Source organism: Antechinus flavipes, chromosome 4 (assembly GCF_016432865.1).
Source record: "Antechinus flavipes isolate AdamAnt ecotype Samford, QLD, Australia chromosome 4, AdamAnt_v2, whole genome shotgun sequence".
NCBI classification, from domain to species: Eukaryota; Metazoa; Chordata; class Mammalia; order Dasyuromorphia; family Dasyuridae; genus Antechinus; species Antechinus flavipes.
Window position 1 is genome coordinate 311,382,150 of NC_067401.1, and position 23,478 is coordinate 311,405,627.

Sequence of the window (23,478 nt, forward strand, 5' to 3'; positions counted from 1 at the left end):
GACTACTATAAAATATGACAAATATGATGAATACAGAGAACCTTGAAAAGATTTATATATCTATAAGAAGAGGCAAGGAAATTAAAGGTGATGGAAATAGTCATTTTGTAAGAATGGAGGTTTGCTTCAGGAGTAAACATGTTTAAATAGACTTAGCTGAACAATAGCATTTTGAAAATGCCTGTGTTTTCTCTCACCTCAAGAATTTATATCTGTATTTACATTATTTTTAAGCCTGTTTGTCTCAACACCAAAGTAATTAAAATTGCCAAGCTTTGTTTATTTTATCATTATTCCATGGAACCATGCAAAAATAACAGGGCTTCCCCTCTCCTTTTTTGCTTTCAGAAATTCAGTAGACATTAACCTGGTCACAGTTGCCAGAAACCTTTATATGCCTGACAGAGCATAGCTTGCTCCATCTTGTCTAGGTTAGTCCTGAGCCAGCTTTCTTTGCTTCAGGCCTTAATACTGAAAACATTACACTAGAAGGATGGCATGGGGGTAGGGGAATAGGGAGGTGGGGGGTGGGAGGGGGGAGAGAGGGGGAAATAATGCTTGATCATAGCAATGAACTAACAATGGCTGCCTAACCTGTGACATCTCACTAGTGTTCTAAGCTTCCTGGCTGGTTAAGTAATATCCAGATACACTGAGAAGAGTAAAGCCGCTTGGAGTAACATCCCTCAATTAGCAATCACCTTCATTCAGTAGCAGCACCTCTACCATGCCAGCTGCAGGGGAAATTAATTAAATTTAATAGAAGCCATGGGGGAAGTAATTAAATTTAATAGAAGCCATGGATTTCAAATGAAGATAAACTGTATTTGTAATCATACCTACTATGACACTTATTCACACTCAGGTTATTAAAAGCATGTTTTTAATGCATACCATCCAAGTGCAAAGCTTCTACGGAAACATCTAGTCATTTGCAATCACTCTCTCACTCTCTCTTCAGAATATAAAATGATGGAAGAAGTATACTACTGAAACCTCTTTTTAAAAAAATAGGAGCTTTCTCTTTTTTAATTAAAAAAATCATTGCAACGTCAATTTCGGGTAAATTAATATATCTGAACAGTACAGTACAGAAACAGTAGCACAGACAAGTAGTAATGAAAGGTTGGCATGTTTGTATTGGAAAACAAAACTAGCAGCCCATTCATCTAAATGCAGTTATGTTTCAATTTAACTAAATTACAAGGTTTGAAATTAGCAATACTTCAAGCACTCCAGGCTACTACTCCCACCAGAGCACTTCATCTTTAATACCTGCTCTGGCTTGCAAATAAAACCAAGGAAAACAGTGGGGGAAATGTTCAGAACAGCTTTATAACAAAGACCATCACTAAAAGGAATTTTAGTCTTATATTTTCATCCCTCAGGATGTCCAAAGTCAAAACAGAAAGCAACTAAACAGAATTGTTTTCTATGTTCTGCTGCAGTCAGTTAAGACTGTCTTCCACAAAAAGACTTCTCTATGAAATCCTTGTTGTAATGAAACGTTGTTCCAAGGATGTGGGTGAGTGGCTAAAGCCAAGGGATAATGTTGATCCTTTTCAAAAAAATGCAAGAGGCAGGTAGGTTCTTAGAGAGGCAACTTTCAGTGATGGGAAAAGAATTAGACTGGGACCCAAATACTGGACTTGCAGGAAGTGCAATCAATTGATATCCCCCATCCCTCCACTTTGTAAAATGGGGATAATAATTCTTACAGTACACACGTGGAAGAGTTTGTATTTTGCTTGAAAAATGCATTGTTTCTTAATTTTAATAATTCGTGATTTCCCTCTACTTTCATAACATCTATCACACAAACCAAGTCTCTCTTCTTTAATGCCATCCTTCCATCATGGCACTGTGACAATGATGGCCAGTTAATATCTCTACCTCTCTTTTCTCTAGTCCATCCACAACTGCCACAATGATCTTTATAAAGCAGAGGTCTATTAATGTGACTCCCCTTGAACAATAAACTTTGGGATCAAATAAAAAAATCCTGCTTGGCTTTGAAAGCTCTTTATAACTTTATCTTTCTTCCATCTCAGTGTCTTTCTAGCCTTCCTCTATTCTTCCATGTACTCTGTGTTACAGGCTGCCCCTATACATTATTAAATTCTCAGTCCTAATATCAGTCAAAATCCCTTCTGCAAGAAATCTTTCTCTATTCCCTCTTTATATATCTTCTTTGTATATAGTCCCCATTAGACTATGAACTCCATGAAGGCAGGGACTACTTTTGACTTTCTTTGTATGCACAATATTTGCTACGTAGGAAGTACACAACATGTTTACTGACTTGATTCTCTCCTGTTTTTGACAGTAACTAGGCTTTACCTTTAACCTCCACCTTTTTTTTTTTTAACTGTTCTTTCCTTCTGATTGGTTCTTACTCTGCTTTGTAGAATCATCACCTATACTTGCCTCCCACTACTTCCCCAACAATTCAATTGGGCTGCAGTCAATAGCCATAACTTTAAACAGTTCAAACCTGAATACATGCAACTACTTCATGCTATTCATTATTCGTACTAATTGGGACTTGGCTATAGTACAAAAATGCTTGTGGTATGTGCATTATTTACTTTGAAATTCACAAATACTTTGTAAATCATTTAAGTGCTATATAAATGTCAACTATTATATTTTGGTTATATAGTAAATCTGTTTCAATATTTTGTTTTCCCCAGTTATGTGCAAAACATTTTTTAAAATTCTGAGTTCTAGATTCCCCCCATTCCTCCTTTCCCATCCCCACCCCTGCATTGAGAAGGTCCATATGAAGTTGTGTAATACATTTCCATAAAAAGCATATTGCAGAAGAAAACATAGATCTCCCTCCACTTCACACCCCTCCAAAAAAAAAAAAAAAAAACCTCAAGGAAAAAAAAGTAAAATAAAAGCATACTTCATTCTATATTTATACATAATTAGTTCTTTCTCTGGATATTAGATAGGAATTCTATCAAGTATTCTAAAGGCAAAGATTAAGATGATGACAATAATAATAGCATTTACGTAGCTCTTTAAGGTTTGCATGGTACAATATAGATGTTCTCTCATTTAGACATAAAAGTTTTATGACTTTAAAAAAAAAAACAAAATATGAGTTGTAGCAAGTCATCATAAACCAAACAATTTATTTTAAAACAATAATGCAACTTGTTTTTGTTTTTTATCTATATCTCATTCTGCTTTTATAGGAAATTATAATCCCCTTTAAAACAAGAGGCACTTATTTTCAGTTGTGTGCAGGATATAAAGGGGGATAAAAGAAAATCAAAGAAGCCCTGGAAATGATTTTTAAAATCACCATTTAGGATGTCATTAACAACTGCTTGTTTTCATACTTGGCAAAATAAAATTCATTTTATTAGATAAATGTTAAAAACTTGTTGGGTTGGTAAAAATCAGATTGTGTAAAACAGACTGCTACTGTGTTTTTTCCTCTTACCCCACCTCCTTCAGTTTGTTAAGCAAGTTTAAAATGTTTAAATTCTTTTGTTTTTAAATATACAGACATCTTAAATGTCATTAAGTATTGCAAAACCTATGAGTAGCTGTAATTTTGTAAAAAATCACACCAATCTGGTTTAAAACCAGGCAGATCCTAATTAAAAGAAAGCTTCTTTAGATGTCTCACTTTCTGCAATTTTGTCTCACACACAGTTGCTTAAAGTCAAAGCTGATGCTTCTTTTATTCTCACTCACCTTTTTATCAGAAATTGTTAACTTAATTTCCCAAGCTATGATGTCAAACTGCAACCTGTTTCAAGTTTTGTCCATGCCTGCAGTTGAAGATTCATGGCAACAAAAAAAAGATGGACTTGGGGTCTTTTATTACTAAAAGGAAAAGGACACTTTTTCTAAGGCAGTATCTTATGCACTCTTTTTTACATATTCACCTTCTCTCTCCCCAAAGGAAGAGCTAAAATGATTATCTGTAAAATAGACACAATGTGAATTTAGTAGTTGAGAAAGCAAAACAACCACTATCACCACTAACTTTCAAGCTGGGCAGAATCTTATGGAAGCATAGGAGAGAGAGGATATTTTTTTTTCCCAAGGAGTTTACATTCTAATATATTCTTTTTTTTTTTAATATCTTTTTATTGACAGAACTCATGCAAGGGTAATTTTTTACAACATTATCCCTTGCACTCACTTCTATTCCGATTTTTCCCCTCCCTCCGTCCACCCTCTCCCCTAGATGGCAAGCATGTTAAATATGCCATAGTATATCCTAGATAAAATATATGTGTGTAGAACTGAATAGTTCTCTTGTTGCACAGGGAGAATTGGATTCAGAAGGTAAAAATAACCCGGGAAGAAAAACAAAAATGCAAATAGTTTACATTTATTTCCCAGTGTTCTTTCTTTGGATGTAGCTGCTTCTGTCCATCATTGATCAATTGAAACTGAGTTAGATCTCTTTGTCAAAGAAATCCACTTCCATGAGAATACAGCTTCATACAGTATCGTTGTTGAAGTATATAATGATCCACTGCTTCTGCTCATTTCATTTAGCATCAGTTCATGTAAGTCTCTCCAAGCCTCTCTGTATTCAGAGGATAAAAAATTTGACTAAAAATACAGACAATCAATAGAACTTGAAATATGGAGAGATACACTATCTTTCTAAGCACTGCTGAAGTTTTTCCTTATTACTTACATTTTTGGGCAAGCAACTCTAAAGAAAATGGATCAAGAAACCTTTCAAGGGGCAGCACTCCAAATTTAATTTTAAAATATTCAAGAATATATCGTGAAGATTAAAGAAAACATAGTCCTGTCCCTTGAAGACATTTCTAACTAAGGGAGGCTTGGAAGAATATGGTTGTTATTCAAATAGTGTTAATAAAAGATATAACATGGCAAGGACAAGAATCACAGGATCAGGTAGATAGTTGATCCAATTGAGGGGAAAAGGAGAGGAAATAGGGGAAAAGGGAGAGGGGCTAGAAGGGGCATAGTTCATGCAGAAGATGAAATAAAGAAGGGAAGGGTAAAATTGATGTTAATTAGGAAGGGTCTAAAATGTCAGGTTATAATTTTTTCTTAAATTTTTTCCAAAAAGATAAAAGCAATTCAATTAAAAGTTTTTGAGCAAAAGGCTTTACATAGTTTGACTTGGACCTTAGGAAGTATTAAGATGAATTTAAAAGAGAAAAGGATTTAGAAGTGATGCGAATTGGAATTAAGGTATAATAACATGAAGGGAGAAGAATAGATTCAAGAGATATTGTGAAAGTATAACAAATATGACTTGGCTCCTTTACAATATATAGGAAAGGTCAAACATGACCCAAAGTATAGGTACCTGAGTGACTGTATAGTGATTAACATCATATATCTAAATCAAAATAAAATGAAATAAAAGAAAAGTCTTAGATGGGAATAAATGAGATCACTAAGGAAGAGAGTGAAGCTAGTCAAAAAAGAAACTTTAGGAGACCCTTATGCTTGAGGGCAGGGAAAGAAGCAACAGTGGAGCGAATTACAAATGTTTTTAGTCAAGTAGAAAAACGAAAATAAAACTGAAAAATTTTTAAAGGAATCGAAAAGCAACTTTTTTTTCTTGTTTTCTTCTTCTTCTTTTTTTTTTTTAATAACTTTTTATTGACAGAACCCATGCCAGGGTAATTTTTTACAACATTATCCTTTGCACTCACTTCTATTCCGATTTTTCCCCTCCATCCCTCCACCCCCCTCCCCCAGATGGCAAGCAGTCCTAGATTACAGTATATCCTAGATACAATATATGTGTGCAGAACCGAACAATTCTCTTGAGCAACTTTTTTTTTTGAAAGATGAAGGAAGGAATAACAGCAAAGATTAATGGCATTTATAAAGCACTTTACATATATTAAGTAACATTAGATCCACATCTACCTTGTAAGATAGGTATCATAGGTATTATTCCCCATTTTACAGAAAATTGAAGCTCAGATATATTATGTGATTTGCCCTTAGTGAAAATGCTAATAAATACCTCAGGTGAGATTTTAACTTAGACTTTTCTCATTCCAAGTCCAGCACTTTATTGTAACTACTCAGAATGCCTTTTGATAGAAAAGGGGACAGAGGAGTTTCAAGCATCACCTATAATATGTAAATAATCACTATAGTTCTTTTCTTCTCCATTCCCCCCCCCCTCTCAATTCTCTTCCTTGGTGATCTCACTTACTTCTATGTATGACTTAGAAATGTTTAGACATGTGTGTATTCCAATTATCTGTACAAAGATAACGGAATGGAAGTTTACATTGTGGGATGATATATAGAAAGAAAATAAAAGGGTTCTGAATAGTGGATTGAAGTCAAACAAGAAGAAAGGATAACAATTCCACCTGTTACTTATATCAACATTTGAAATTTTTAAGTACATATATATGCTGACTTTTGTATATTATATACATTCTGACAAGAATGCCCTTTGCGATCTAAAACTTCTATAAGGTCCTAATTAAAAGCAAGCTTCTTAAGATGTCTCATTTTCTGCAATTTTGTGTCACACACAATTGCTTAAAGTCAAAGCTGATGTTTCTTTTACTCTCACCTTTTTATGAGAAATTGTTAACTTCTGTACTTCTATAAGGTCCTTAGATTAAATGATCACTAATAATCATCTCTTCAGCTTTAGGTTCCTATTATAACACTGAGTTAGAGAGTACTTTTGATCAACAAAGAACTAGGAAACATTAAAAAGAATATATATACTTTAAAAATATATAAAGATAATTTTCAATTTAAAATATATATCTTTTAAAAGAGATAGGGTAAACTATCTATAGTTTATAGAAACATATTAGGTGTGTGACTATGAGTCTCTCTCACTACCCAGGACAAAACTTCTGAGCATGAAAGTTATAAACTAGCTTTGAACATTTATTTTTTGCATTAATAGATGGAACCATGAATTTCCCATGATGATGGATAGAATCTATTACATCTATTATCTATCAAAAGTCCTACCTCCCTAATTCTAAAGCAAGTCTTCTATCCATTATAACATACTACTTCTTCCTATGAAATACAAAAAGATAAAAAGGAAAGGCTGGAAAAAACCTAAGTCAGGCTCAGTTGTCTGATTATTCATGTGTTAGAGGCAGCCCTAACATCCACTATTCTCTTAGTTCTAGTTCAATGCTTGGACAAAATGAGGTACTTACAATTCACTGAACAGTTAACAATTTTGACCTAACTTTGCAATACAACATGTAAATGATCTGCAACATATTTTAAAATTCCAGTTTAGCATACTTTAAGTTACCTCTTCTCTTTGGCCAATATTTGTAGTTTTAAGGATAAGAGGTAATTCTGATATCGGCTTGAGCAAACTTAAGTAAGAAATACATGAATACTGACTTAAAGCTGATCATATAATTCCATCTAAAATAAGTTAGTGATTTAAAGTATCCATTGCTTCACACAATCCCTATATTACACTAGCTAAGTACAGGGTAAAAAGAAGTATAAAAAAAATGCAGACTAATTTATCTCCCCATCAGGCACACATGGAAAGAGGAAGTAAGGGAGAAAGAGAAGATGATGATGGAGGAGGAGGAGAGAAGGGAAGAGGGAAGGAGAGAGGGAAAAGGAGAGGAAAGGGGAGAGGGAAGGGGAGAGGGAAGGAAAGAGAGAAGGAAGCAAGAGGGAAGAAGGGAGAGAGATGGCCTAAATGCCTAGAAAAAAAGCTCACAGAATTTGAAAAGTTGGATAAAATCTACTCTCAACAATTATTTTACAGATGAGAAACTTTAGGTTATGAAAGCTGAAGTGACTTGCCAAAGCCTCCTTATGAGTAAGTAGTCCATTATCTTGGTATCAGGTTCCTTTCACTAAATTAGCAGGCATATTTAGAATGATCTTAGAAAAATCAAGTGCAGTATTCAAATTCTCTCTGACATTTATTGAGGAACCATTGCAAAATCATCTGATTTCAATCTCTCACTCCTCTCTCCAGCCATCTCAACACTCTCACTACTTGCTTGATCGCCCATGCTTCACTTTTACTTTTTACTCCCTAGCTACTATCTCAAGAGCCTAACCAACCACTTGGCAGCCTGCCACAAGCTGATCTTCCACATCAACTCCTGCCTCAATTTGAGGACCATTATCAAATCAATTTTGCCACTGTTCTTTAAATGAGAAACAATTAATCCCCCACTCACTAAAAGTGTCCCCTTCCTGGTAATGCCTCCCCCATGTGAATTGGTTTTGCAGATTAGAATGAATATAATTTTCTTGAGAATAGGAATTTGTTTGACGTTGCTTTTATATATGTAGTCTCAAAGTTTAGCACAATCTAAGTGCCTAAAAATGAGGATTTTTAAAAATTCATTCATTTATTGTTTATCTCAGTTTCCTCCTTTGCAAAATGAAGTTGAATTATCTTAAATTCATTTTGGCTTTAAATTTATGATGTTGTGATTCCTTTGTACTTATGTCAGTGATCAGAGGATAATTCCAAAATAAATTTTCCTAGGCTCCTCTTTAATAATTCTTGGCACATTGCTAATCCTCAACTCTACTCCCAATAATAAGATCTCACTGTAGTTACATCTCTGTAGGCAAGAAAATTTTAAAATAGCACTAATCAACCTGGATCAAACCCCAATTACAAAGGCAAATAAATTTTCCCTTTAAATAGAGCTTTACTGGAGCTAGGAAACCAAGGTGGAAAAAGGAGAGTAGAGATCATTAAAGCACTGTAGAAATCTTAATTTGTAATAATTCTGTTAACATTGTACTGATTTATTTTATGAAAATGTTACAAAACTTTTTCAGATGGAAAGTTAAAAATAAAATTTCCCATTACTGCAAAAATTAGTACTTTGTTTTAAGATGTATATATATTTTTTGCAGTTCTGAATTAAAAAAAAAAAGAAGTAAAGTTATCTTGCCAACAGTAATATTATATAATTCTGTGGTTTATTCTAGCTCTGTAAGAGTAGTATTCTCTACTGGGTAACCACTAAGTCGGATCATTATAAAGATTTGGTTTTCTCTTTGAAACATTCCATGCTTAAATCACCTAACTCTCTGCACTAAGTCTATTGACTTTCATGGAGCACTTAGCATAGTGCCTAACATTTATAAAAAAGCTGCTTCTGCACAAGGACTCTATTTCCTGTGTTCATCAAATATTGGTAGCACTTTAAGATACTGTTCTTCCAAGTATCTTTGTTGGCATTTTTTTTTTGGTTGCCCAACATCATTTCATAGTTTAATATCTTCATAAAAATCCACAATACTACTCCACTAAAAAGTCCTTTGGAAAAAAGTTCAAGTATTGTGATGTCTCAGTTAAAAATACATGAGACTGTCCAAAGACAAGTTGCTATATGGATTTATCTTTGCAATTTTCAGTAAAACTTTTGAATCATAGCATTGTCTAAGCTTCATAAGAATGACATAGGTTAGTAAATATGAACCAAGATTAGAATTTGTAAGAAGGAATGCAAATTTTAAGAGAGAGGAATCTATACCTAAAATTTAGTTTAAAGCAATATAACGGCCAATTTTCAAAGATCATTTGACTGCCCTGATTGTTCAAATAAGAATACAAGATGAATGACAGGAGTTCATAAAATCTCAGAGTTAGAAGGGCCTCAACGTTTAATCCTAATTAATGCAAACCTACATATAAGCAAGAAACTAAGTAACCTGATAATATATTTAAAAGAATTACCAACTTAAAAAAAATTCACAATTGATATAAATTTGACAAAAGATCCATGCATTTAAAGGCTCCAGAATGCTCAGAATTATAAACTAGATGAAGTTATAATGTTTCCAAAGCTTCATTACTTTGAACTCCAATCATTTATTTATGAAAACTCTTTAAGCACTGACCTGCTTATACTTGTTATACTTGAAAGCAGAGTAGCATATGTCATGAAAGCACATTTAATTTGAAGTTAAAAGACATATATTTAGATTTCTGCTTTACTACTTACTATCTGTGTGACTTTGGGCAGATCACTTCTTTAAAGATCTGTAATATTATATCAATTACTTACCTATTAGACATTTCAAACTGGATGTCCATTAGTCATCTCACACTCAGTATGCCCAAAGAATAACTCATTTATCTTTCCCTCCTTCCAAGTCCCTGATTACTGCAGAACAAAGATGTCAAATTCCAAACCCCAACACAGACTAGAACAGCCAGAAGCAAATTAACATAAATCAATAAGATAATAGAGAAGTGTTTAAAAATCAATAGAAACACAATAAAAATACATAATATTAATTTGTGCTTTTATAATTTAATATATAATCCCATAGGAATCTTTTTCAGTTAAAGTTTGACAACATTGCTATGGAGGGCACTATTTATCCATTCAGTCCTCAAGCTCACACCAGGCTTACACTAGGCTTACACGTTCAGCTCCTCATTCTCCCTTACTTATCCATTTCTTTGTCAAATCTTGTCATTTCTACCTTCACAATATCTGTCCCCTTTTCTCTACTCATAGAGCTATCACCCCGATTCAGATACTCATCATCTCTTATTTAGATTATTATAATAGCCTCTCTATTCTAATTCTGATAAAATGCTTAAGTTTGCCATGTCACAAGCTTACTCAGTAAACTAGTGGTTCCTGATTATGTTTAGGATCAAAAATACAAAATTCTCTATTTTGTATTTAAAGCTTTTCATGTACTGGTCTTTTTTTTTTTTTAAACCTTTTCAGTCTTCTTAAGCTTTATTATTATCCTCCCCGCAAAACTACAATTCTGCTATCCTGGACTACTTACTGTTCCTCCCCCAGATTACTTCATCTCTTATTTTGGTACCATTATACTGGCTGTCCCCTACCTAGAATATTCTCCCTCCTCACTTCTACCACTTAGATTCCTTCAAGACTCAACTCAAAACCTACCTTCTTTTTTTTTTTTAAATAACTTTTTATTGACAGAACCCATGCCAGGGTAATTTTTTACAGCATTATCCCTTACACTCACTTCTGTTCCAATTTTTCCCCTCCCTCCCTTCATCCCCTCCCCCAGATGGCAAGCAGTCCTTTACACAAAACCTGCTTTCTAAAAGAGGGCTTTTCTAATCCCTCTATATCCTATCTGATACCCTCTCCCCTCTCAAATTTAACTTCCATTTACTCTATATACATCTTATTTATATTTAGTTATTTTGTTGCTGTTCCATTAGAATGCAATCTACAGAGATCGCAGACAGAGGACAAAGGATATTTTTACTATCACACAGAGACTACAGTAAGAACTTAATAAATGCTTGCTAGCTGATTGTATTTCTGAGTTTGGAGAGCTCTATAAAATTAAGAGATTGGATTGATTGAGTTCTAAGTATCAAATCTTGTATTCTTTTATCCTTATTTCTTTGCTTATTCTGTGTTTAGTACCTTAGCTATCCCTTTCACTGTCCCCTCCCAATTGAATCATGAAACAAATTTGAAGCCCACAAAACAAATAGTCCCAGATTCCCATATCCTTCATGTTTTAAAAGTATGTGTATTATCCATCCATTCTGGAGGGCAATTTGGAATTATGCTCAAAAAGCTAACAAACTGTGCATACCCTTTGACCCAGCAGTGTTACTACTGTGCTTATATCCCAAAGAGATTTTAAAGAAGGGAAAGGGACCTGTATGTGCAAGAATGTTCATAGCAGCCCTCTTTGTAGTGGCCAGAAACTGGAAACTGAGTGGATGATTTCAGAAAGGCCTGGAGAGACTTACATGAACTGATGCTGAGTGAAATGAGCAGGACCAGAAGATCATTATTTACTTCAACAACAATACTATATGATGATCAATTCCGATGGATGTGGCCCACTTCAACAATGAGATGAACCAAATCAGTTCCGATAGAGCAGTAATGAACTGAACCAGCTATACCCAAGGAAAGAACTCTGGGAGCTGACTATGAACTACTACATAGAATTCCCAATCCCTCTATTTTTATCTGCTTTCATTTTTGATTTCCTTCACAGGCTAATTGTATACTATTTCAAAGCCCGACTCTTTTTATACAGCAAAATAACTGTTTGGACATGTATAAATATATTTTATTTAACTTATACTTTAACATATTTAACATGTATTGGTCAACCTGCCATCTGGGGGAAGAGGTGGGGGGAAAAGAGGGAAAAAGTTGGAACAAAAGGATTTGCAACTGTCAATACTGAAAAATTACATATGCATATATTTGTAAATAAAAAGCTATTTTAAAAAAAAGAATTACAAGAAAAATAAAAACATCTCTGAATTTCAAAAAAAAAAAAAAAAAGCATGTGTATTAGCATTTAAGTTCATCACAACCTGGTAAGATGAGTGACATGTTTTATCTTTGTTCTTTTCAAAGTGTGGATTATCACTGAGTTAATGTTTTTACATCTTTCAAAATTGTTTTTCTACTATAACAATATTATCATTGCATAAGTTGTTTTAATTCTCTTCATTTCAATGTATAACTTCATAAAGATGTTAGAATTTTTTCTGAGGCTGACCATTTCATCATTTCTTATTGAACAACAATATGATGCACTCATATAAATAATCCCCAATACATTTATAACTCCTTAAATTCCAGTTTGTAACTATGAAAAGAGCTACTATAAATACTTTTATACATGTGGGTCCTTTCCATCATTTATTTACGGCATAGAGTAGCAGTATAGCTAGTAACTTTTTGAGCATAGTTAAAAATGTCTCTCCAAAATGACTATACAACTTAATAACTTCAATAACAATGTCCTACAAACCCTCCAATAGTTGTCATTTTCCTCTTTTGTCATTATTTCTGAACTGAGGGATGTAAAGCAAAACCTGAGATTTGTTATATTTTACATTTTTCTAATTATTTTTGGCTGGGAGCATTTGTTCTTACGTTATTGGTATCTTAGATTTCTTCCTCTGAAAACTCTTTTCATATATTTTGACCATTTATCTATTAGTTGTTATTTTTATACATTTCACTCAATTCCTTACATATCTTAGCTTTGAGACTTTGATCAAGAGAAATTTACTACAGAAATCCTTCCCCTCAGTTAATTCTTTTAATTGCATTTGACTTGTTTACATAAACACTTTCCAATTTCTTATAATCAAAATTACCTCTCTGTTCTAAAGAGCACTGGATTACAAATCTATTAACTTAGATGCTAGCTTTAGTTCTTTCTCTTCTTACTTATGTGACCATGAGCAAGTGATTTAAATCTCAGAATGGAATTTCCCCCCTTATAAAGTGAAGATACCTATCTTTTTGTGAGAATTATGTAGATGAAATATGACCTCAAGTGAATATATATTAAATAAGGCAAATTTTGCTAGACAATCAAATAGTATATACCACTTACAGAGATTAATTTCTTGCAAAAGTTAATGATCCAAAGGATCTTTATCATCTATACAGAAGAAAATGAAGTATTTCTTAAAATATTACTTAAAAACAATGGTGAATAGATTAATCACAACTTATCTGTATGAATTCTTCAAGGCTAAAAAAAAAAATTAAGGGTTTCTATCAGCCAATAACTTGAGTTTTGTTTTTGTTTTAGTATTAATCATTAGATTTACTTTAAAGGAAAATAATCCATTCCTTCAAAAATTATTCTTCAATTAAGACTTTCAAATAATTTACACCAGTTTACTGCTTCTAAGCTCTTCATTCCCTGCCTCCTCCACCCACACACTAAACCAAGAAAGGAAAAAAAAATCATTTGATATTATCCCATTTTATCATAACAACATTTCCAGAAATAATTTTATAACAAATATGCAACTCAATATAGTGTTTAAGATTTTAAAAGCTTGTATAAAGATTTAAAATATATGGATTTTACCTTTATTACATGGAAATTATAAGATTCTAGGCATAGTGAATTAATTCTAGAATACATAGTGAAAAAACACAGGTGAACACTAGGCTGTACAGTGAAAAACTAAATGAATTAAGCATCTTTGTTCTCAATAGAAATGTCTTATATTAAACAAAGAATAATTCTTTTTTATCTTTGGTTCTCAGCAGTTTTTTTATTCTAAAACCTTTAAACCAGAAATACTAGAACTAGATGAAAAATTAGTTAACAGGACAGTAATTTAAATTGAACTAAAATTCTTTTGAACTGGTCTTCCTGAGATTTATCCAAGACAGATTAATAATCCAAGTCAAATCTGAAATGGCTAAAGGGACATGCAATATAATGAAAAGTGACTGAAGAGGGCAAGTAGAATGCCAAACAACTATAAGGGTATGCGATCAATTATAGCAAGAGGAAACCTAGAAATTAAAATCTAGACATTCCTTTCTCAGACACTTTACAGACATAACCTATTATCTTATCACCAAAAATTAAAATAGTACCTTCCCTGGCCATTGGAATGATGACACAAGAAAGCCACAGCAAAGAGATACAACTATTAAAAGTTTGATGTTGCACACTGATGACTTGTATTGACTATACAGTTAGAAGAATGAAGTATCCTGACTTTTGTTCTTAGATAATATTGATGTTTGACTGATCCTTAAATCTTCTAGAACTTAAAAAGAGCATTAAGTCCACTTCCATGAAAGAGATCAAACTGATATTTAGCGTAAATGTAAATATTTTGGGGAACAGGGAAAGGAGAAATGCAAGGGGAGAAATGGATTACTCTTTTTTTCCTCTTTTTCATTTATTAATCTTTATTTTTTTCCTCATGTCTCACAATACCCTTTCGTCCTATGGAGATTTTTTTAATGATTTAAAATATATATAACTTTTTATTGACAGTACATATGCATGGGTAATTTTTTTTATAACATTATCCCTTGCACTCATTTATTTTCTGATTTTTCCCTTTCCTCCGTCCACCCCCTCCCCTAGATGGCAAGCAGTCTTATACATGTTAAATATGTTATAGTATATCCTAGATACAATATATGTGTGCAGAACCGAACAATTCTTTTGTTGCACAGTGAAGAATTGGATTCAGAAGGTATAAATAACCTGGGAAGAAAAACAAAAATGCAAATAGTTTACACTCATTTCCCAGTATTCCTTCTCTGGGTGTAGCTGATTCTGTCCATCATTGATCAATTGGAACCGAATTAGATCTTCTCTTTGTCAAAGATATCTACTTCCATCAGAATACACCCTCATACAGTATTGTTGTTGAAGTATATAATGATCTCCTGATTCTGTTCATTTCACTCAACATCAGTTAATGTAAGTCTCTCCAAGCCTCTCTGTATTCATCCCGCTGGTCATTTCTTACAGAACAATAATATTCCATAACATTCATATACCACAATTTACCCAACCGTTCTCCAATTGATGGGCATCCATTCATTTTCCAGTTTCTAGCCACCACAAACAGAGCTGCCACAAATATTTTGACACGTACAGGTCCCTTTCCCTTCTTTAGTATCTCTTTGGGGTATAAGCCCAGTAGTAGCACTGCTAGATCAAAGGGTATGCACAGTTTGATAACTTTTGGGGCATAATTCCAGATTGCTCTCCAGAATGGTTAGATTCATTCACAACTCCACCAACAATGTATCAATGACCCAGTTTTCCCGCATCCCCTCCAACATTCATCATTATTTTTTTCTGTCATCTTAGCCAATCTGACAGGTGTGTAGTGGTATCTCAGAGTTGTCTTAATTTGCATTTCTCTGATCAATAGTGATTTGGAACACTTTCATATAAGTGGAAACAGTTTTAATTTCATCATCTAAAAATTGTCTGTTCATATCCTTTGAGAAATGGATTACTCTTTAAAAAAAATAAAAGGAGACATTAATAGTATAGAACTCTTTAGAAGTGTCCTTTCTTGCATACTGGGAGTGGGGGTAAGGGTAGTTTAAAATCCAAATGTATTTAATTAAGCTTATATTCAGAAGTTTTTTTTTTTTATTTTCCTTAATCATTTGAATAAGAAACTTTGCAATCCAAATTCTACATGGTCTTGCAGAGAAATCAAATACAGGATTGTGACATCAATTTGTTACCATGGAAATAATTGAGATGTCACAATTTCAGCATTATGACTTCACCATAATATCAGATGGGCTGCAAAAGGGAATATCTTTACCAACAGTTTTCTCTGAAAATTAACCAAAGTGTCAGATGGTATTACTTAATATAGGCAAGGGAAAAATACATTGGTCTGAACTTAGGAGTAAGATCTATTAGAGCACTTATATGTCAAAAAAAAAAAAACTATTTTAAAATTATTTCCTTTATTGAGAAATTTCTTTCAAATCCCACAGCACAAAACTCTTCAATTTATTTTCTCCTGTCTTTCAGCCTTCTAAACTGTTTTTGTTCTTCATAAAAATGTCTCGCAGAGTTCAGAATAAATTGGATGAGATGGGGGGGGGGCACCACAAAAACACTGAAACAGGCAAAAACCTTGCTTTCCGAGTCTTTGACTGAATTATATAAAATTGGGTGTGGAAGATGATGAACAGGAAGGCTTGTAATTCAGGACTCTTTATCATATGATTACAACACAATTAAATTCATATTTACTCAGAACCCAAGATCATAGAATCACAGATTTAAAATTGCAAATGACCAGTCACTTAGTCCATATTACTTATTTTAAAAATGAATCTTGAGACCCAAAATGGCTAAATGACTTGCCCAAAGCCACATTGTTAGTTACAGAGCCCAGATTTGCTATTTGGCCAATGCTGTCTGTACCATTCTCCTTTGCATCTGCTACTAAAATTTATTTAGTAACACGTTTTGCTCATTTATGCCATAGTTTATTTCTTCCCCTGAAAATAAGAAGTTTGAATATTTAGCATGTTAAAATATGTAGATGATGCATCAATGCATCTAATACACAGATATGTATACTGTATAACATAACAGTTCATAACTATTGCCCTCACAATATTTACAAATACATGTAAGGTACTGGTATTTTAGAGCTTCTTATTTTACTACCTACAGTCAGTCCTTTCTATCAAAACATAAAAACATAGCTCTTCACCACTGTAGACTAATTATACCATCTGTTTAGCCACAGCACAGTAACACTAAGTCATACCACATTAACTCCTTAACATTCCCACATAGCACTGCTTTGTGCTGCTCCCAAACTCCTTCAGATTGTCAAAGGCACAGACTGCACAGAAGGCAAAGAAGTCAGTTTCCTAAGATTTGTATTCCCAGCTTTCTCCCATGTAGTAGATCTCCTAAAACTCTGGGGGTTTGAGTAATCTGACAATTTCCCTCCATCTCACCATAATGCCTTGGTGCCTATTGTCAAGATTAGCAATAAAAACCATCAATCATCTCCCTCCCTATTTCCCTCTAGCCCCTGTGAAGAAAACTAGGTAAAGGTATAATAAGAGGAGGAGGATTAGTTAGGGGGCAAGAAGGAAGATCTGATAATCTGGTAAATATTACTTAATCTTAAAATGAGATGAACAATTTTTTTTCTATATACACCCACAATGCTTCCATGAAAGTTACAGGTGATATCTTTTTTTTAAATCAGCAGTGATCAAGGGGAACTCAGCATTTCATTTCTACTTCTACAGCATCTGAATTAGCAAAATCAGTTTATATGGGCCTTTCTTTTCATTTTCTACAGCTTGAACATTCATATATTCTTTTGGATTTCACAGTGAGAAAGAAGGGAAAGGGACCTGTATGTGCCAAAATGTTTGTGGCAGCCCTGTTTGTAGTGGCTAGAAACTGGAAATTGAATGGATGCCCATCAATTGGAGAATGGCTGGGTAAATTGTGGTATATGAATGTTATGGAATATTATTGTTCTGTAAGAAATGACCAGCAGGATGAATACAGAGAGTCTTGGAGAGTCTATGTTTTGATAGAAAGGACATGAACTGATGCTAAGTGAAATGAGCAGAACCAGGAGATCACTTTATACTTCAACAACGATATTGTATGAGGATGTATTCTGATGGAAGTGGACTTCTTTGACAAAGAGACCTAACTGAGTTTCAATTGATCAATGATTGACAGAAGCAGCTACACCCAAAGAAAGAACACTGGGAAACGAATGTGAACTATCTGCATCTTTGTTTTTCTTCCCAGGTTATTTTTACCTTCTGAATCCAATTCTCCCTGTGCAACAAGAGAACTGTTCGGTTCTGCAAACATATATTGTATCTAGGATATACTGCAACATATCTAATATATATAGGACTGCTTGCCATCTAGGGGAGGGGGTGGAAGGAAGGAGGGGAAAAATCGGACCAGAAACGAGTGCAAGGGATAATATTGTAAAAAAAAAAAAAAAAATTACCCTGGCATGGATTCTGTCAATATAACGTTATTATTAAATAAAATAAAAATTTAAAAAAAAAAAAAAAAGATTTCACAGTGAGGAAGAAAAAAAAAAAAAAAAAACAAGATGACAGTCAAGAGTGATCATTTGGTCATGGATAACATCAAAGTCCCACTTTGATCCCAAAAAGTAACAGTTTCTAAATCCTCGTCTGGCCAAAACTCTATTAAGTTTCTTAGAGTAGCTCAAGGAACAGACTTGGATTCAAAGGACCACAAAATTCCCAAGTGAGAAATAAAACATAACTGCAATAATGCACCCTTGCGCTGCCTATGTTGTTGGAAAGCTAGTAAAAACTGTACTCTTCATAGGAAAAAAAAAAAAAACCTTCAGTGAAAGGAGTTCTAATTCCAAGCCATTTCTATAGCATTCCACCTGCAGTCAAGCATCACCTTCATTTCCCATTCACACAAAAATCTTGAATTTGGCCCCTAAAATATCAGCTCTGGATTTTTGTCTTACCTTACTCAAAAATTAGGCCTCTATTTATTTCCAGACTATCCCATACTATAACATTGCCTGCCACTTTCCCTACCCAAATTCTCTCTACTTCCAATTCCCTCTGAAAGATTGTATTCTATGTAAGGATGTGTCTAGCTGTGTAAAGCTCTTTAAGGTCTGGAACTATATTGCCAATGTGGAATTGTAGCCCAGAGACTTAGTACACAGTCTGGTAAACAGTATGTTCTTAATAAATGCTTTATCCAGGATGATTTCTTCTTTTACAATGTAAGAAATCAATGTGTAGGAGGTCTAGAGGAAGAATCACTTTTCAGATTATGGTTACCTGTTATTATAATAGTTCTGTATATATTGATAAAAATAGCTCAATCCAAAAACCAGAAGAAAATGCCAGTAATGAAACTCTGAAACATCACAATAAAATATTTCTCTTGTAAAGTTACAGCATATTTTGTGTAATGTTATTTAAGAAGAAAATGGGTACTGAGGTGGGAATGCATAATAGAAATAAAATATTTTTTTATATAAATCTTTTTTTTTACAATGAAGCAGTTTAATCAAAACACTTCTCTTAAATACATACATTGTTCAAGAGATACATATTTATAAATTTAAAGCAAAAAATAGATATATGTACAACTTATGCAGAATAAAGGAGTTTTGTTCCAGATGTCCTAATGAAAAAACACAATTCTTCAGATGTTGGAACATCATTGAAATAAAAAGAGAACCAGTATGCTACAAAAATACATCAAATTGCTTCCTTAGTACATTTGCTTAAAAAAAAAAATGTTCCCTTGGACTAAAACAAACTATAATATATATAATCTCAAAAAATTATTGCTTTGTTCATAACATTTTCAAGATGGAATAATATGTGATTCAAGATAATATTTTCTACACATTGGCTCTTTCTGCTACTATATTCATTCATATATACTAGGTGATCAACTTTCAATCACCAACATATACTTAATGAGTATCAAGAATATGTAGGTTAACCAAAGATAATATTAAATGATAAAAAGACAGAATAGTAAATGGGAAGCAGTAAATGTACAAGTATTCCACCAATTGTGTTGTTAATATTTATTCATTTTTTTCCCCACTCATATCTGACTCTTCATAACTCTTTTCAAATTTTCTTGACAAAGATGCTAGAATAGTTTGCCAATTCCTTCTCTAGCACATTTTACAGATAAGGAACTGAGGCAAACAGGGTTAATTGACTTGCTCAAGTTCACATAGATCATAAGTATCTAAAGCCAAGTTTGAAGTCACTAAAAGGAGTCTTCCTGACTTTGAACCTGGCAATGTATTCACCTACTTGCCCACTCCAAATAGTATTTAAAAGCAAATTTCACCTGATACTTATTTTTAAATACTAACCTAGCTTTTCTTTTTTGTTACTTTTAATGAACAAAGAAAAGGAAATTTTTACAAATGAAGAGCAACAGAGACTATAAAAAAATTAAATCTATTATATTCAGCTTTAGTTTTTTTTTAAGTATATAATATATTCAACACATTACTTTTGAAAATTTTCTTTTTTGTATTTCCTTCTGAATTTCCTTCACTTCTATTCTGTATATTTAAATATGCTTCAAGAAACCCCTTTTCTTTCTTTTCTTTATTTTAGTGACCTTTAAAAATCTCTAATTCTATTAATCTTCTCAAATCCTCCTCAAAAAAATACACGGTCCTTATAACCAATAAGCATGGTCAGGTAAAACTAATCCACACATTGGACAGGTCAAAAAAAAAAGTCTCATTCTTTATATGGCGCATACTAAACCTATGTCATGAAGTGGACAGCTGGAATGATGATTTGACCAAGTAGTTGTCAGAAAGGAAGTGAAGAAAGGCAAATTAACCTATTTAGACAATAAAATTGGACAAAAATGGCAAAGAACAAGAAATAGAGAAAATCAAATGAGAACAAACTAGAAAAAAAAAGAACAGAATCTCTAAGTTGTAGGTAAATAAGGTAATCAAGTATGGATATACTATCACTATTCAAATAATAAATCCACATAAGATTTTTCTCCAAGTCCCTTTGTTCTCCTAGTCACAAGGGCATTTTTATCACATATTTCACAAAATCACTATGGTTCCAGGGTTTTGCCTCTCACTAAAACCTTCTGTATGCTACTACATTTAAAATTTAAAGCCATAATCTGTATATGAGTTCAGGAAGTAGGAATTCTGTATAATTGAAATTTTAGATAGATATAGATAGATATAGCTATAGATATATAAATACCTCATACCTTTATAGCTTACTCTATTTTTGTCATGGCCTAAATTAGTCACATTTCCAGGCCAGACTATGATAAAGATACATGTATGTAATCCTCCCTTTAAATCATAAATTCCACTTTAAAATTCATGGTGTGTTGTTATAATAGACTAGTAATATTCCAGGGGTTATATAATTTTAACATTTACTTACTCTAGTGAGTCTCCTATTAGTATTTAAGTAATCTCTGATGTTTTATTTTATGACTATTTATTCAGACATAAACTTGATGCCCTGAAGAAAAACATGTGGTCATTGGATAGAAAAATATCATAAACTCTGAATACTTATTAAGAAGCATAGAATTTGCACTTTTATGATGGATGGATTATATACTCCAACAAGGAAAAACAGATGAGTGTAAAATGAACCAGAGGGAAGAGGTAGAGGAGGGAGAGAGCACGAAAGACAGAGACAGAGACAGGGTGGGAGCAAAAGAGGAAGAAAGAGGGAGAGAAAAAGAGGGAGGAAGGGAGGGAAGATGGCAGAGAAGAAAAGAGGGAGGAGGAAAAGGAGGAGGAAAAAAGAGAGGGAGAAGGAAAAAGAGAAGTGGGGAGAGAGAGGGGGGAAAGGAAGGAGACAAGAAGAGGGAGAGGGAAACTGGAGGAGCCAGACAGAGAAAGAGAGGGATTCTTTGGCCAACAAATCCCATGCTGAATATTACATTAAATAAAACATTTCTGAAAATTGAACACCTATTTATTTAAGCATAATGTATTTGGCAAAAAGCCCATTGTAACATATACAAAAGCTTAAATAACAAATTGCAACCTTAAGAAAATGACAGGTGTCAAAAACACAATATTAAATATTGGTGTCCACTATCCTATGGAAGTAGACAAATGTCTATGTTACTTAGCGGAGCAAATAAAGGCATGATAACCCAGCAGTTTTCTTAAAGAAAGAGGCCATTTGAAGAGAAAAAGCTAAAGAGGTACATTAATAATTAATAATGTTAAAGAACCTCTGTTTGATTTGCAAACATAAAACCCAAAGTAAAGTTGCAAGTTATCACTGAGTGAATCAATAATTCAGAAATCTTAAAGTTGGCATTTCATTTCCACAATTTAATGAAAAAAAACAAAAACAAAAACAAAAACAAAAACAAAAACAAAAACAAAAAACACAAACACCTGAACAAATTCAACTTTAAAATCAAAAGGAATCACTAGTTATCAACATCCCATTACCATGTTCTTCAAATGGAGTCTTTGAAAGCCTGTAAGTTAGTAAAGCCTGTTGATAAAGTAACAGATGGCAAACACTATGGTGCTAACAAATTGCCCTATGGGCACCTGTAGCACCAGAAATATAAACTCCATTTTGTATACAACCCTATGTCTTGACAGAAAGGAAAATTCAAGCAGAGACAAGAATAGTACAAAGAAAAAACTGAGTTAACTGAGCTTTTTTTTTTTTTTCTGAAAAGCAAAAACAAAACACGCACACACGCACACAAATGATTGCGAGTTTATAGGTTTGGGAATAACACAGGTCACAAAGGTTATGAACTGAAAGATTAAATCCAATTTGTTCTTTCTCTCCTGGGTTTGATTTCTGAAGTGAGAAAAGTTCAAGTTTTTGCCATAGGCAGCCTTACTTTACTCCTACGTATTAAAAGGCCTTATGAAAAACAAATGTGACCTTTAGTAAAACAATTGAGGAATTTTTTTCCTAACCAAAAATTTGGTTCCTTCAATTAAGTGAGGGATAAGAAGGGACAAAATGAGGGAAAGAGGAGGGAAAGAGGAAAGAGAGAATGAAGTCTTTAAATACTACACTATCAATAAAAAATAAACTAATATCATTAACATTTTAGGAAGAAAATTATCTTACCAATAATAGCTATTACCAATAATAGAGTCAACAGATTATCCATGAATAGTTTAGAATTAAAAAACAAAAACAAAAACAGTTGCATAGAATTCAGGATTTAATATCACAAATACTCATTTTTCATCCAAAAAGTTTTCAAAAAAATGAAAATCAATATCTAACAATTTGGTCTATGGAAAATTGTTCAAGAATAACCACTTATTATACTCTCACTATTACACAGTCATCAGTGCCTGAAAATTCTAATGGACAAAAAAAAAAAATCCTTCTGAATGCTTAAAAGAAAAAAAAAAACAACAGCTACTATTGGGCAGCAAATTGCAAAGGTAAAAGAATAAAGAATTTCCAGATATTAGCTGGTTGTTGTCAAGAAGTTTCAGGGTACCTAAGTGATTGTTAGGCATGGTAAAAGGAACATGAAATTTATTTTAGGATTACAGATTGCAAGAAGTTCAGAGGAAACAAACACGTATAAATAATAGAGACTTCCCAAAAGAACATACATTTCATTTAGATGGAAGAATCTGAAAAGTGAAATTCTAATTATATGATCACCAAAAATCAAATTAGAATATACTCTCTG

The 23,478-nt window shown here is 33.1% G+C and overlaps 1 long non-coding RNA gene across 1 annotated transcript; it reads right to left on the reverse strand.

Moving 5' to 3' along the window:
• Nucleotides 1-2,301: 2,301 nt before the first annotated feature.
• LOC127562199 (uncharacterized) lies at nucleotides 2,302-12,475 on the reverse strand. Its single transcript, XR_007953632.1, has 2 exons — nucleotides 10,896-12,475; nucleotides 2,302-5,594 (listed from the first exon to the last, which is right to left on the reverse strand). It is a non-coding gene; the product is annotated as an uncharacterized LOC127562199 (long non-coding RNA).
• Nucleotides 12,476-23,478: the final 11,003 nt, after the last annotated feature.